This window comes from Zeugodacus cucurbitae, chromosome 3 (genome assembly GCF_028554725.1).
Source record: "Zeugodacus cucurbitae isolate PBARC_wt_2022May chromosome 3, idZeuCucr1.2, whole genome shotgun sequence".
Lineage (NCBI taxonomy): Eukaryota > Metazoa > Arthropoda > Insecta > Diptera > Tephritidae > Zeugodacus > Zeugodacus cucurbitae.
Window position 1 is genome coordinate 78118971 of NC_071668.1, and position 17695 is coordinate 78136665.

Below are 17695 nucleotides of genomic sequence, written 5' to 3' on the forward strand. Positions count from 1 at the left end.
GAATTCTCATAACCTCACTGTTTAAAAATTCCATTCCAATTCCATTTTGGATCCCATCTGCCGCTATGACACATTTATACTAAAAATGGGTAACTCGAGTCGAAATCGGTCCTAATCGGCCACTACTAGCCTTCGTGTCAAGGAATTCGTCTTATGACAATCCATCCATCTTCTCGATTCACTTTTTTACCACTTAAATCGTTTCATAAATTTTAGTTACGAAAAGCTTTATTACTCAACATATTTTTAATATTCGCGAAAATTCAGTTATTATTGGACACGTTTTGTTTTTTTTTGTGTATTTTTCCCAAAGTACGAATTTGACGCTAAAAAAGCTCGAGAAATATTTTCTTTTTATGAAAGGGTGATCAACTGTTCAAAACAAAACTTTCTTGCGGAGGTGACAATGTGGAAACAGCGAACTTCAGGCAAGCATTTTCGGAACGCTCTCGGAGCTTTAGAAGCAGTGAACAAAACGTCTTTTGGGAATGTTTTCAAGATTTTACGCATATTGGCGTTATTGCCTGTTTCAATAGCATCACCGGAAAGAAGTTTCAAGTTTGAAGAGAATTAAAACCTATTTACGAAATACGACAGGTCAAGATAGGCTTAATGGTCTAGCATCAATGAATATTCATAGGGATATTGATCTGTCAGTTGATGAAATACTAGAAGAATTCTTTCAAAAACCAAGGAAAATATAACATGGAATGTGAGATCCCGTGTAATCCTCAATTAATCACTGAGCTTCAGCGATACTGCTTGTACAAATGTAGAGAAAGTTCGAATTATATGAATAACAACAAAAATCTTCTAACTTATTATAATTGCTTATAATTTGATGTGATTTTTTTGATCAATAACCTCATTCCAAACCCATATCAACAAACATATATTTTTCTCTGAGTTTAGGGGGTGTTTAACAGCAAAAACCCCTCCGTGGATCCGCCACTGATCATATTGGATAATAAACTAATGAAACGATTTGGAGAGCTCGATTTTTTATTGTACTTCTAAAATCCGGGCTTCTAAGATGTCTATTTACAGCTGCGACCGTTCTTTGTCTCTCCGTCAATTTATCTTACATATTCATATATTCTATGATGTAAAGGGTGATTTTTTAAGAGCTTGATAACTTTTTAAAAAAAAAAAACGCATAAAATTTGCAAAATCTCATCGGTTCTTTATTTGAAACGTTAGATTGGTTCATGACATTTACTTTTTGAAGATAATTTCATTTAAATGTTGACCGCGGCTGCGTCTTAGGTGGTCCATTCGGAAAGTCCAATTTTGGGCAACTTTTTCGAGCATTTCGGCCGGAATAGCCCGAATTTCTTCGAAAATGTTGTCTTCCAAAGCTGGAATAGTTGCTGGCTTATTTCTGTAGACTTTAGACTTGACGTAGCCCCACAAAAAATAGTCTAAAGGCGTTAAATCGCATGATCTTGGTGGCCAACTTACGGGTCCATTTCTTGAGATGAATTGTTCTCCGAAGTTTTCCCTCAAAATGGCCATAGAATCGCGAGCTGTGTGGCATGTAGCGCCATCTTGTTGAAACCACATGTCAACCAAGTTCAGTTCTTCCATTTTTGGCAACAAAAAGTTTGTTAGCATCGAACGATAGCGATCGCCATTCACCGTAACGTTGCGTCCAACAGCATCTTTGAAAAAATACGGTCCAATGATTCCACCAGCGTACAAACCACACCAAACAGTGCATTTTTCGGGATGCATGGGCAGTTCTTGAACGGCTTCTGGTTGCTCTTCACCCCAAATGCGGCAATTTTGCTTATTTACGTAGCCATTCAACCAGAAATGAGCCTCATCGCTGAACAAAATTTGTCGATAAAAAAGCGGATTTTCTGCCAACTTTTCTAGGGCCCATTCACTGAAAATTCGACGTTGTGGCAGATCGTTCGGCTTCAGTTCTTGCACGAGCTGTATTTTATACGGTTTTACACCAAGATCTTTGCGTAAAATCTTCCATGTGGTCGAATAACACAAACCCAATTGCTGCGAACGGCGACGAATCGACATTTCACGGTCTTCAGCCACACTCTCAGAAACAGACGCAATATTCTCTTCTGTACGCACTGTACGCATTCGTGTGGTTGGTTTAATGTCCAATAAAGTAAACTGAGTGCGAAACTTGGTCACAATCGCATTAATTGTTTGCTCACTTGGTCGATTATGTAGACCATAAATCGGACGTAAAGCGCGAAACACATTTCGAACCGAACACTGATTTTGGTAATAAAATTCAATGATTTGCAAGCGTTGCTCGTTAGTAAGTCTATTCATGATGAAATGTCAAAGCATACTGAGCATCTTTCTCTTTGACACCATGTCTGAAATCCCACGTGATCTGTCAAATACTAATGCATGAAAATCCTAACCTCAAAAAAATCACCCGTTACATATGTATTTTGAAAGCGATAAAAGTTATACCAGTCCGCAGCACTGTGACCATAAACTACAAGCAGAGGTCTGCAGCTTGTCACTAACTTTCATTTAAATGCTACCAGGGGGAAAGGGCCGGCGTCGACACACAGCTGTTGCCACTTGTTTTTCTCGCCATAATTAAAATGTCACAAGTCTAAATCTAATTAAGGCATTAATCATTTTAACTGTGCGGAGCAAAAAGTGTCTGCTGTTAAAACTGACGAGACAATGTCTCCATGTGACCCACCCATCTGCTCACATTGTTGTTGTTACAAATTGAATTGAATTGTGAGCGTTTTCTGCTTGTTTTTTAACGTTGATGAATACTACAGATTTATACATACATTTTGAAAAAATTAGTAATTATGTATGTATATATAAATATGTATGTCTGTATTATCTGTTTGAGCATACAAATGTACATGTTTTTGTTGTTTGCATTTGTTTCTTTTTTCTGCGCATAAACTGTTAGTAAATTGCAATTTTTTACGAGATGCTCATGTATTCATGGCGTAGCAATCACAACGCTTGTGGAAATGCCCGCAATAAAGCGGAAGAAGTGAAAAGTGCAACGCTTTAGCCAAATGGGAATTGAATTGGCGTTGAGAATGTGTAATCGAGTAGAACGTGTATTGGCTATTTCGCAAGAGAATCACCGCTAAATGGCACTATATTGAAACGAGACTTAATAAAAAAAAACAATTCTTTAAACGTCTTCTTTTAGCATTATTTTGGACTTTCACTAAACACGAGTGTTTTTACAAAAAATCTCTGAAATCAAAAATGCCTCCGGAAATGCAAACAGAAGCTTTTGTGCTATAGTGTTTTGATTCGAGCATATATTCTCATTAAAAAATACAGATTATCTCGAAAATAATACAGGGGTTTTTAAAGCTAAGTAATCAGTCCCCGGAATCCCACCGCGAAACGAATAAGTTCACATTAACGAAGTGGCAGCCCAATTTCTAGACTTCACTGAGCAAACGCGAAATGCAATTTTTGCTGCAATCACTGGCATTTTTTACACAATTACATACTGCTGTTTACTGTTAGTGGTTATATACTCGTGTGTGGCGCGTATTGCCTGTTAGCGAGCGCTTGGCTCTCAGCACTCTCTGCTTGGATGCATTTTTCGCATGTTGCCAACCTAAGTGGACAACATTTTTACGTTAATTTAAACTTAATTAAAACGCATACTCGCAGAATTTTTAATCTCGGCATTCGTACGACTGCATGGTACTTGTGCGCTGACATAACTGTCTACAGTTGTGAGTTGTTTACGGATGGTGATGGGTCTACGGTAGTGTATAAATAAAGAGTGAGTACATATGAATGTAAGACTAGATAATTATCTGGCTGAGTACCAGTTAGTTACAGACCCGCAACTTATGGCTAGCGATTCCTTAAGAGCAGCTATATAGTCACTTATATATGTATAATAAAATCTGGAAAGTTATACCTAAACTACTTTGTTTTAGAGGGTTACTAGTATATCTTAAGGCAAAAAGGTGTATTTTTGAGGGATTTTGAACTGAAATAATATGTTGGCTAAATGACATGCGTTCCATTTTATTCGAATATCATTTTGCGAATTTACCCAAAAATTGAAATGCTTGTATACTTGTAAGTGTCTCCCCGTCGTCCGGAAGTTTGTGCTCAGCTTCAGTTGGGTTTCCGTTGTGTTCATTATTGCGTAATATTTTTACGTCCATTAGATACGAGTATGTTCCCGTCTTGGCATTTCCCATGTGCCGGCTCTAATTATGTCCATGAGTTTCGCCATCCTCCAGCCTTTTTACTCATATTCTCATATACTTCCTCGGTGTGCAATTTGGTTTGGCTTGTTGTTTGTTTTGCCAGCGCCGCCGTTTTCGTCGCCCCCGCCGTTGCGATTGCGGTTGCCGCTGAGATCGCGCTGAGTGCAGTAAATTTGTCTCAACTTTTTAATTAGAGTTGGGAATGTGTTTCATAGTTTAACTACTGTTTGTTTCTTCATTATTTGTGGCATGTAGTATCTAAACACATAACTTTGAGTATGCACGGAACGGCAAGGAGCAGCAGCATGGGGCATGTGAATGCGAACATATGCTCTTGTATCTTCCGCACCTATGCACTTCCCAAGTCAAAGTATCACATTTGGATAATCTCTTGAGATAACTTATGGGAAAAGTGCGCACGCAGTTGAAGAGTCTGATATCCACTTAAGGGGTTAATAACATGCGGAGCTTCGTTTCTATTGCAATTAGTGTGCGCTGCCTCTTAAGGAGTATATTTTATAATAATGTGGCGGACTACGACAACTACATATGGTTTAAAAATGAAGCAGGAATATCGATAATGCAAATGTAATTTCGTGTTTTTTGAAGTTAGGTTAGGTTAGGTATGGTTCTATGGCTGTTCCCCACATGAGGAAGCACACTTAGACATACTTGTAAAGGATTGTACTTTGTGATGCCAAAAATGTACACCTTAATTCTATTTAAGAATCGACAAAACGTCTAGAACCCACTACAAATCTGCAAAGGTTTCTTACTTCCATATCCGTTAGTTCGAGAGGAGAAGAAAGTGAGAACCAAGGAGAGATTGCTTAAATCTCGCAACATACCAGAAGGAAACGTTGAGATGACTCCAATTCGTCCACCTTCAAGCAGCTTCGGCAGCTTGCGACCGATAAAATGTTTAGTTCGACCACGAGTATCTCGATGGGATAACGGCCAGTTAGAACCATTATGACTAGGGAAATATTAGCTTTACTAAGAGCGTAGAGTTTCTTAGACCTCTTGCGATTACTTCGATCCAGAATGATATTGCGACAGCGCAAGTGCCAGTGATTAGCCAGCGCTTGCTCAGTTCAGCTGAGCCGCAACTGGTCAGTAATAAACCAAAACAGGGTAATGGTGCTCCTAATAGTTTTTGAAGCTGCACACTACAATTCATTACATAATATTTGGTATTAAATTCAATTTGCGAACGTTTAATGAAACTTCATGCATTTGCCGTCCGCAATTGCGTACGCTTGCGGTTTAATTGCTTCTGAACATTATCCATTCAAATAACTGGTACATGAATTAACGCTTCAGTGCTGTGGCGCTCGGCTTGTTGTTGTGCCACAATAAATTCCGCAGTTTCAATTAAGCAATTTTACCGCAACTAACGCACCATAGCCATATTGTATGCAGCTATGCAACACCAACACAAGCTGGTTTGGCGTAGTAACAATTGCAACAGAGCAGTTATGTTCAATGTTCAGCAGGTAAAAGCCGAAATGCAAATGCACACAACCGGATATGCACAGCCCAAAACAGGATATGCGTGTAAATGCAAAGTAGCTAAACTTGCGCAAATGCATGAGTCCAAAAATTGTACATAATATGCCGCAATAATAGCAATTGCCCACTCACACACCTTGCGATAATTTCGCCGCCCATAAACACGCTTCCAGGTACATGGCAAATAATTTTCTGAGTGTGTTGTGTTGGTGAGTGTGTGCCTCTGTGGACGTTGAACATGGCTTAATTGCGGCGCAAACGCGATTCTCTATCTAGAATAAAGTATTTATGCAGGAAACTCCCGTTTGCATTGCTTCATTCTATAATTCCGTAAACATGTTTATGCTTATATAAACTAATTCCGCAACCATTTAGCTCCGTTTAGTTCATTGCATATTTTCATGCGTTCGGACCTGTTCATCATAATTAAATGTGTGGCAATAAACAAGGCGTGCAGTCAAATCCATTGCTGCACACAATGAATGATTACTATGACAGAAGGCCACATATCGCAACTCATTTATATATTTTAGTTGAACCGTTTGTGGTAAATATTTGCATTGCCATAATGTGCTCTTTTAATGCTCACCTATGGTGATAATGTCATATTTGCTTTGTATATGTTTTGATAAATACTTTGGGGCTTTACATTTTTGGGAAGCGATTAGTTATACGAGGTGTGTTCAAAAAATAACGAGAATTTTCGTTTTTTCAAAAAATGTTTATTAATCTGTCTACTTTAATATTCTTCTTCTTGACTGGCGTAGACCTCGCATACGCGGTTATAGCCGAGTCAACAACAGCGCGCCACGCATCTCTCCTTTTGGCAGTTGGTAATACCAAGTGAAGTCAGGCCCTTCTCCACCTGGTCCTTCCAACGGAGTGGAGGTCTCCTCCTTCCTCGGCCTCCTCCGGCGGGTACTGCATCGAACACTTTCAGAGCTGGAGCACTTTCGTCCATTCGAACAACGTGACCTAGCCAGCGTAGCCGCTGTCTTTTTATTCGCTGGACTATGTCTATGTCGTCGAATAACACATACAGCTCATCATTCCATCATATGCGGTATTCGCCGTTGGCAATGTTTACGGGACCGTAAATCGTGCGCAAAAGCTCCTTGACTGCGTCCATGCTACCACACCATTAAGTAGGGCGGGAATGATGAGGGACTTGTAGAGTTCGCTTTAATATTGCCGCCATCAAAATAGTTCCAATTCGATAATATGCACATATTAGTGTTTCTTTCAATCGTCCAAACATTTCTTAAACTAGATTTTTGGGCTAGCCTTGGTCTCTTTCAGCGATTTCTCATATCTGTAAGACGCCGGATCTTTAAGGCTTTTTTTTATTCTTGGAAAAAATTGTACGGAGCCATATCTGGAATCATATATGGAAGCTGGGACATCGTTTTTGTTCGAATGAAAAGGTCCAAAAAGCTCGTCAAGTGGATGGATGAGACCCGCTTTTTCAAATGAATTTCTTTGTTTTGAGGTTCTATACTTGAAGATCCGGAAAATGTAGACGAGACCTCCCCTACTTAGGCTAAATCAAGTGAAGAAGTACTTAACTTCAATCTTGGGAAGTGCGATATGGTGGACTCGATCGAAATCGCTCGGTTATAATACTAATAAGGAAGAGGAATAAGTGGATTAAGCCCACGGTTTATTAAATTATGATATATTAGCAGCCCGTTCCGTCTTCGCACACACATACACACTCTCACGTATATATGTATGTCATTTCCCGTGTTTTGTATGGGTATATTAAAAAAAGTAAAATGTAAAAATAAAATCCGTACTCGACTCTCAAGCGCGTACTTGGTTTTGAAATTTTGTTTAGCAAACAGCTGCGAGCGATCGAGCTGGCACGCGATTGTGATGCGTAGAGAATGACTTGAGAGACGATTTTCAGTTTCAGATTAAGATTCTCCATCACGGAGTCTTTTTGATACCCCCGCCTGTGTACTATTTCCAGAAAGTTGAGATCTAGATTAAACTGCCTTGGTACAAAGTACTAAATTATTTGCTTAAAAGCTATAAAAATGTAATTGGATAGTTCGCGTTTCGGATAGTTAAAATTTACAATATATTATTTATAAAAATATTCAGAGTGGCAACATTTGCGAAATCAATCAATAAAGGAACTTTTATAGCGTTGGTAGTTAAATATATTTTTGAATGACATAGCTATAATAGTTAAACATATGTTTTCCCGATAATTTTTGATAGATTGATAACATATCAATTTATTTAATATTGTAGATGATACTTTTGACGTTCTATGGCACTTCTTTCTACTCCTTGGATTACGTTAGTTCAGTTTTAATAAGGATCCCTATTCTTTTCTAGCAATAAATGTAGATTTCCAATGGTGAAAGAATTTTTGAAATTGGCAATGTGGTTTTTGAATTTATTCATTACAAACATACATACAAATCTTTCCTCTTTATAATAGTATTATATATGTAGTTACAACACTAAAGTAACTAACCTATTTCTATGGTACACCCAAGTACTAGGTTATCTTTAAAGGAAAATTTAGTTATCATATACCCTAATGTATCAATTGATGCACCCGTTACATGCACTCCGACACAAGCTCATTTTACGGTTATGTTTTCTCATTAATTTTTGTTGTAAGTTGTTTGTCATCTATCGTCCGCGTAACAAATCCCATTTTCGTATGTGTAGGATGACCAGCGAACAGGTATTTTGATTATGTCTATATGGTATGCAAGCACGATTTCATCATTTTTATATTACTTGTTTACAATTTTGTCTATCGCTGCGATGCGTGGATAATTTCATATTTTGGCTAGCCATGGCGGAGAAAGTTAGTCAACGGCAGACATTGCTTTTGGCATTTCGTGGATTTTAAAGCAGATTTTTTTAAATAAAAATTATGTAGAATTGATATATTTAACATCAGTCAATTGTGCTACATCCACCAGTGGAAGACTTATGTCTGAGGCCTTATTTCACCTTTATTTCGAGTGAATATCTTTCGAGGATATTTTATTACAACTTTGCTTTAGGTTTTGTATTTAATACGAACACTTTGCTTTGGCACTTTGCTGGATGCTGGTGACAATTCCATATTTCCATACTAACGAGAACAACATTTGTTACATCTTCCTGGTATTCGAGTTATTACCTATTCATGGGCGCAGTCACCGTTGCATTTGCATGTGGCGCATTCGGTCGGTGTGTGTATTTGGGCGCTTACGGGGCTCTGGCTATAAATTTTCCATCGTTCATGCATTGCAATGTGCTTCAGCAATAGCTTTCGTTGGTTGGTTCGACAAATATACTTTAGACGTCATGCGAGCTTATATCTACATAGGTACATACATATATAGCATATATTTGAATGTAATGACATTACGTAAGCAATGCCTGCAATGTTCAGCAAATTTGTGATAACTATGTAGCATGTTGTTGTTGTTTCATATTGCTACCGCAATGGCTATCTTCTTGTGCATAATTATGTTCAAATTATCAAATGTCGCCATTGTAATTGATATAATTATCATCGTCGTCCGCAACGGCATTGTTCCTGTGGCCTGCTGCGCACACAGACAACAATGACAACAATAATGGGGGAATAACAGTTTCCTTCTCACATTAGCACATACAATTCACATATGGTTACACCAGTATATGGGCAACATATTGATATCTCTTCACACACATATAGGTGTGTACATATGTAGGATAAATATAATGTAACCTCTCGCATACCTCTACTATGCGAGTAGCAATGATTTACTTAATGTATTTGCAGTATTTATTAGTTTAATTAAATTTCGTTAATTCAATTACCAGTGCAACGGCCCACCGATTACTCGTGCCGGCCTCAATTGAGGAGTTTCCTGACATCACTGGCGCATTTCCTCTTTAATTTTGGCATTGTCCATGCTCTGTAATTTTGTTGGCTCACTTGGCTCATTGTTGTTGTTGCATATTAATACGCCAACTGCCCAAATAGTCATGCCATCAACTTGGGTTATTTGATTGACAACTGTAACCGAAATTATGCTAAATTATTAAATGCTCTGTAGCCAATAAACTCATTCACAATTATAATTTAAATATGTAATGACAAAGCATTAACGCGTATTTATTTTTCATAGTTCACATATTCGAAATTCTGTGTGTTTGAAACATAGATTATATTTACATCGTAGACATCCATCTCAATTCTTCAACGCCCACAATTGCGCATGCGCCGGTGCCTACATTAAGTGTAGCTCTTTAAGCTAATTTTCCTATGAGTTTTTAAAGAAAAAAATACGAATTACAAAAGGTTTGAAAGAGTAAATAAAATGAACAACAATAAATATTAGACTTTTATGCGCGCCGCTTGACGCTGGCTGACAACGAAATGAAAGTGGCTTAGATAAGATGTACGAGCTGTGCGAAGCCGCGTAAACGGAACGCAAAGCAAACAGGAGCAATCGCACTGCCCAAGGCCAACACATTTACCTGCATAATTACCAGTGTTGAATGGTTGAAAGCAAAAAGAGCAAATGCCGCCGACGACGACAAGCGACGACGAGCTGGTCTAGCGAAAAGTGAAAAGCAAAGCAAATGAGGTTGAAGTTGAGCGTAGGGGGCGGGGGTGGTAGAAGTGGGCATTTAAAGCGTTGCTGCAGGGCATGCAGCTCATCATCACAGTTGATTCAAACTAACTGGATTTGCCTAGGCACTAAACATGCGGAAAGATCTACGATTCTGTGTGTTGAGAGGGGAAATGGAGTGCCCAGTAGGAAAGCGGTATAAGACGGTGTGTGAATTCGTACAAGAGACTTGGTACTTAGCTTTTGGTTAGCTTTATTTGAATAGTGATTTATGGAATAAGATATGCTTGTGGGTGTAATTTCTTAGTCTTAGTCAAAAGAACTATTTTTTTCTCCCTTAGAGGTTATTTATGGAGCACAAGACTGTAGAATATTCACCATAACTACTTTAGATCTACCAAAAGATTCTCGGTGTCTTGATAAAAATGTGTTTTAGATTTCTTATATCTTATAACTAAGATGTTTGGCAATTAATATTTGTTTTTGTGTTTTAATTAAAAAATATATATATTTTTTTAATGGAAAATAGTCAAAAACTCAAGTGCTCAATTATCGAATACCAGTAGCAATTCTCGTAAGCAATTAAGTGCTGCTTCTATGTTTTGAACATGTGTAAAGACATACATGTGTGAATGTGTTTCGGTGGCAAACGGCATTGCTCTTGAATAATTTTACGCAATTACCCGGAAGCAATTGTGCCACGAGAAAAACACAAATGTGGATATAAGCACCTTCATGTGTACATATGTATGTATGTATGTGCATGAACTCGTATATTCAGCCAGCTCATGTTGCTGATTGAAGCTGATGAGCAGCTGAAAATTGTACAAAATGCGCTAGTAAGATAAAGCTAGCAAATGAAGCTGAGTGTGTGTGCGTGTGATAAACCGAAATCTACACAACTGAAAACGTTTGAACGCCTGTTTGCTTAATGCTGCATAGAGTCGTAAAAATAGTATGATTTTAGGCGCTGCAATGTTGTAGTAATCAAAGGGGTACTAACCAGTAAATAGCGCCACCGACTTTCGCCTTCCGCCCCACTCTTCACCTTCACCCGCTCTACAACCTTTTCGATTACCACAATGAAATCAGTGGCGCTGCCTCCACGCTTTTGAGCAATTATTTTCGCTTTTATGTCGGAGAGATAATTTCCTCTTGTCGGTCGGTTTACAGCTAGCACAATGGCTAAGCAGTGGCAGCGGCACAAAAAGCAATAAAGTGCTACAAATTATGCTAACCAGTTTTCGGGATGTAGTTTGCCTTTTACGGAAAATGAACCGCTCGCAGCCCTTTCTCGTACACTTTCACCTATCTAAAGCGCTTTGCTGCTAAACTAGCAAAAAAGTACAATTACAATTTACAACAGTGTGGCTGGCAGCGTTTTGTGGCGCACTTGTTTGTTTTTTTTGCGTTTTCGTAGTACAAATGAATTGTGTCGCTCGTGCTGCTGCTTCGTTATTTATACGAAAATACTTCTTGCATTTTTACTAACTCATATTGCTTGGATATTCCTTCATATACATTTGTGAATATTTTTTTGTAACTTTAATATTTATTTATCTCGTTTGTTTGCTTCGCACACGTCTGATCTTTAGCCATCACGTGCCAAACTAATATTGATATCCGCTTAACGCACGTGTATATGCTGTAGCAACTCAAATGGCACTGAGCAAACATGTATCCAGTTGCTTTTCCATTCACCTTGCTCATCATTTGTTATGTTAATTCACTAAACTAACATTCTAATATCTTTACACCCGCGGGCGTACAGTGCGTATGAGTAACATTTTGTGGAACCAAATGTTTTCCACTTTTTGCTTTATGAGACATACATACATAAACCGCAATAAACTAAAAAGTGTTCAATGCCGTGTCGATATCATTGTTTAATGGCAAAACTAATTAATTTTTCAATTATCTCGACTTTCTGGAAAAAGTTAAATATAGTTACTCGATTATGACCGCTTATCTATTAACCTAAACAAAATTGTTACCCAAAATAATATCCGAATGTGTACCTTAAACCAATATCTAAATACACAAATGATCGATTGATTATATGTACATATATTTGTAAACGCCAAACTGTTGTCCTTGCTTAAGTAGGCCAATGAGAGTTCATACATATCAATATGCCCACCAGCTAACGGGTAATTATGATTATTTGGTTTTATGTATGCTAATTGAGATCTACAAAATGATTATTATTCACACTTGAAGAGCTGACTACACTGCAAAACATATTTTTACACACACACACAAACACCAATGCAGTATGCATACGCCTGACTAACCACATACAATTGTACTTGTAGCTGTATAACTGTGCATTTGTGCGTTCTCGGGCATAAATATATAAAATACAATAAAATCAGTGCATTGATGTGCGAGAAATGTATTCAGTGAGCAAATGAACCGGCAAACAACTCAACGATTTTGCGAGTTCGGAATGTTAATGTGTGCTCTACATCACACACACACACACACACTCGCACACACTTGCTAAGGCACAAGCATATTATCTGCCATTGTAGATGATAATGATGCAAAGAATAGACATTAGCAGCAGATATCTCTGTACGTGTACAATATGTTGAGCAACAACAAGCGGACTTATGTAAATAAATAAATGTGGGTAAATGCGCGCGACACACACATATAACTACATAGACACATGCTCAAGCACTTACATTGAACTTATCTGTGTGGCTGAAGCAGCAGCACTAGCAGAGGCAAACTAACGAGCGCAATGAACAAAAATAAACAAACATGTGGCTTCCGCTGTACTTTGTTGGCTAACTAAGCAAATAATGAGAAGTTGTAGTTATAATAACAATAATTGTTTGTTGCTAATAGTTATAATTAATGAGTACAGAGTCTTAAATACACACACACACGAAACATATTTTCAGACATATTTTCAGACGTATGTATGTGTGCGTGTCGGTTTGCGAAAGTTCTTGCAAAGTTTTGATTTTACTTAGTTCGCATCTTCACTCGCTTCACTTGCCATGGTGCTCGGCACAAATCCGTTACGTAGAAAGTGCAGCGAAAGTGTTAAGCTGCGCTTATGTATTCGTAGATACATATTTACAAGTGTAGTACAGTTGTACGAGTACTTAATGCGTTGTCGTGGAAAGTTATTATGCTCACATACTATCGTACATATGTACGTTTGTAACTTACAGTTAACCGTGCCGCAACTTTTGAGCATGCATGTAGTATGGAAGTGTATCGAAAATAATTAAAATTAAATTTGAGTATTAAATATGCCTTCTAAAAGAGACTTAATAATTTATAAACATACACGCAAATGTATTTGCTTTTGCGGTATATTAATTTTCTATTAAACTTAAATTTAGTTCTCGAAACCAATTCTCTTCCAGGCAATATAATGTCCTTAGGGCGATTAGCTGTGTAGAAATTCAACATTCTGGAATTTTCGTTTTTTTTTTATACTCGCGCAACATGTTGCACCGAGTATTATAGTTTTGTTCACATAACGGTTGTTTGTGTCACCAAGAAATAAAATAGTTAGATATGTTGGATGTTGCTTTCGAAAATGGGCAAAATCGGTCACTGCCACGCCCACAAAATGGCGGATACCGAAAACCTATACAGTGTCATAACTGAGGCATAATAAAGTTATGAAAATACAATTTGGAACATAGGATCGCATTGGGGAGGGACACATTTGGATGTAATTTTTTTTTTATACTCTCGCAACAAATGTTGCTAAAGATAGTAGTGTCATAACGGTTGTTTGTAACACCCAAAACTAAACGAGTTAGATATATATGGTTATATATACCAAAGTGATCAGGGTGAAGAGTAGAGTTCAAATCCGAATGTCTGTCTGTCCGTCTGTCCGTCCGTCTGTGCAAGCTGTAACTTGAGTAAAAATTAAGATATCTTGATGAAACTTGGCACACTTATTTCTTGGCACCATAGGAAGGTTGCTTTCGAAAATGCGCAAAATCGGACCACTGCCACGCCCACAAAATGGCGAAAACCGAAAACACATAAAGTGCCATAACTAAGCCATAAATAAAGCTATGGAAATAATATTTAGTATGAAGGATCGCACTATGAAGGGGCATATTTGGATGTAATTTTTTTTGGGAGGTGGGCGTGGCCCCGCCCCCTACTAAGTTTTTTGTACATATCTCGCAAATCAATAGAGCTATATATACCAAACTTTCTGCAGTAGTTTTTTTTAGCCACTTCCTAATACAGTTCAAAAATGAAAGAAATCGGATAATAACCACGCCCACCTCCCATACAAAAGTTAGGTTGAAAATTACTAAAAGTGGGTTAACTCATTAACGAAAAACGTCACAAACACTAAATTTCACATAAGAAATGGCATATAAAAGCTGCTCTCAGATTTTTTTAAAAAAAGGGAAAATGGGCGTGGCGTCGCCCACTTATGGGTCAAAAGTGGTCTCAGGAACTACTCGACCGATTTCAATGAAACTTGGTTTATAATAGTTTCCTTACATCCCAATGATATGTTGTGAAAATAGGCCAAATCGCTTCACAACCACGCCTACATCCTATATACCTGATCTTTGAAGACGATCTGAATCGTTTACTTTACAATATATAAAGTAAGTACTAGTGAAGATATCGGTGCAGAACTTTGCACAAACACTGTGTTAATAGTGTGACAGCCCCACTCTAAAAATCGCCGAAATCGGACCATAGGTTATTAAGGCCCCATATATCGAACACGAGGACCTCGGTGCTTCTAACCTAATATTATGGTTTCCAACTTTCAATGGACTTTATACAATATATATGACGAATATGTGGGTCAAATTGTGTATTATATAATATAAATAAAGTTAAATAAATAAATTGCGAGAGTATAAAATGTTCGGTTACACCCGAACTTAGCCATCCTTACTTGTTTTCAAATAGGTTTTTTGCATAGGTTTTTTGCAAACCAAAAAAAAATGTGTAAACCAAACTTTCTGCAGTCGCTTCCTTTAGCCTTTTCCTTATACAGTCCAAAAATGAAAGAAATCGGATAATAACCACGCCCACCTCACATACAAAGGTTAGTTTGAAAATTAATAAAAGTGCATTAACTCGCTAACGAAAAACGTCAGAAAAACTAAATTTTGCAGAAGAAATATCAGAAAGAAACTGCGCTCAGATTTTTTAACAAAATGGAAAATGATCGTGGCGTCGCCCACTTATGGGTCATAAACCTTCTCGACCGATTTCAGTGAAATGCGATAGATAACACTTTCTTGACACCCTGATTACACGGGTGGCATAGGGGTAAAATCGGTTCACAACCACACCTACTTCCCATATAACTCAATTTTGAATTCCATCTGATTCGAACCAATGAAGATATCGGTATAAAACTTTACACAAATACTGTATTTGAGCTGTGACATCACTTGTGGAAAAATTGTCAAGGCCCCTGATATCGAACATGAAGAACTCAGTTCCTAAGGGTAAGCGAAAATATAGGCAAATCTGTCAGATATTTTAATGTAATCCACAGGGAATTTTTTTCTTATAACGGTTTATCTCTGCACCAAAAATGGTTAAAATCGGGTCATAACTTCCCCCAGATCCCATATACCTAATTATGGGTAATATACAATTAAGTGAGCGTATAGTCTTCGATATATTGTATCTTGGTGGTGAAAACAAGTGAAATCGTTTTAGGAATTACCTCAGTCCCCATATACTATTTATGATGATTTTCGTTATTCTATTGAACTTTATGCCGAATATATAGACCGAATTGTGTTATCTTTATAAAATTACATCAATTAATTGCGAGAGTATAAAATGTTCGGTTGCATCCGAAATTAGCCTTTTTTTCGTTTATATTCATGTTGTCGCCTTCTAAATAGTCTTCATTCGATATTATGCAAGTATGTCAGCGCTTCTCCTAATCGTCGAAATGGGTCGCAATGTCAATTTGAAGATATCCTCTGGCTTTGTCATCGATTTCTTGAATGAAAAGAAGGCCCTCGTTAAGGTTCTCTTTAGTTTTGGAGATTGAAAAAAGGAAGGATTGTTTTTGGCCGAAGAAGCACGAAGAAGCCACAGAGTGTGTAATTTAAACGAAAATTGCCAATCCCATAAAGACACGCCTAACCTACCCGTGAAATTTTGAATTTTAAAATTTATTTTTTGAACCTATCTCGTAATATCTCGTATGTGCTTTTACTTGATCAGACTTTGCCAAGCCTGTCATTGCTACTTTGCTTTTAACTCTTTATCAAATTTAGTGAACAAAATTTCGAATTTATAAGAACCATATGTATGTCGTAGCTTCATAGAAAACAGACCATTTCAATTATTTTAGTAAATTAGAAGCTGTCAACTTATTTGAATGGCTTTTTTGCTTTGCAACTTAACCTATAATCCCCCCGTAATCTACTTTCCGGAACTTCACCATTTAAAAGGAATGTTTGCGCATTTCTGGTTTAGTAAATTTCAATTTATTTTAAAGCGGATTTCCGCCTGTCAGCGTGCGAAATTCGCGCTGCAACTGGTGATCGCCACCAAAAACAAAAAAAAAAAAAAAAACCATAAACGCTTCTCACCAACTGCTACTAGTCTAGTGCAGTAAAGTAAATCAGCGAAAATCTGTGGTCGTGAATTTTAATTTATTTATGCAAAGGCTTTAGCGTTAAATCCCCAAAAACAAAGAGCAAAGATAAATAAAAAATGCACTCGCTGCCACACATACACGCACGAATAATTTATTTGCCGATTTGATATTAGTATGTGTACTTATTCATATATATTTGATCAGCGACAATTGAATACGAGTATCTAGATAAATTAATAAATTGAAAATTTTCGGCCGCATATTTAACAAACCACACTTGCATTTTAATATCATCGCACATGTGCTCGTGCAGCGTAATAATAATTACTATCACACCCATAATCAGCATTCACGCCATTTCATGCGGGCACTTTTGGTTTCGCATGGCGATTTTCATGCTCATGTGGTTTATGAATACATTTGCATATATTTATCCACCTGCGATTTGAATTGGAATTTGACGCTGTTTATTATTTCGTGTTTTTGCTTTCACGCTTTTTTGTTGCATTGTTGGATTGTTGGAGTGTTGGAGTGTTGTATTGTAAATACACACTTGTATTATTGCCGATTTTTTGTGTAGTCGACCGTGAAGCTGATGATATCGAAATTATGTTCGTTCAGTGATTTTGCCAAATTCCATATGTGATTGTAACGGTGTCAACAGCGTGCAAATATGCACTTTTAAATAATTGCTATGCGAATACACTTTCAGTGGATAATAGTGCAAAGTTTAATACAAAAAAACATATGATAGTGTTTTCAAACTGTTCATTATTTCAATGCTATTCACACATTTGTGGCTCATCATTTACATACTACTC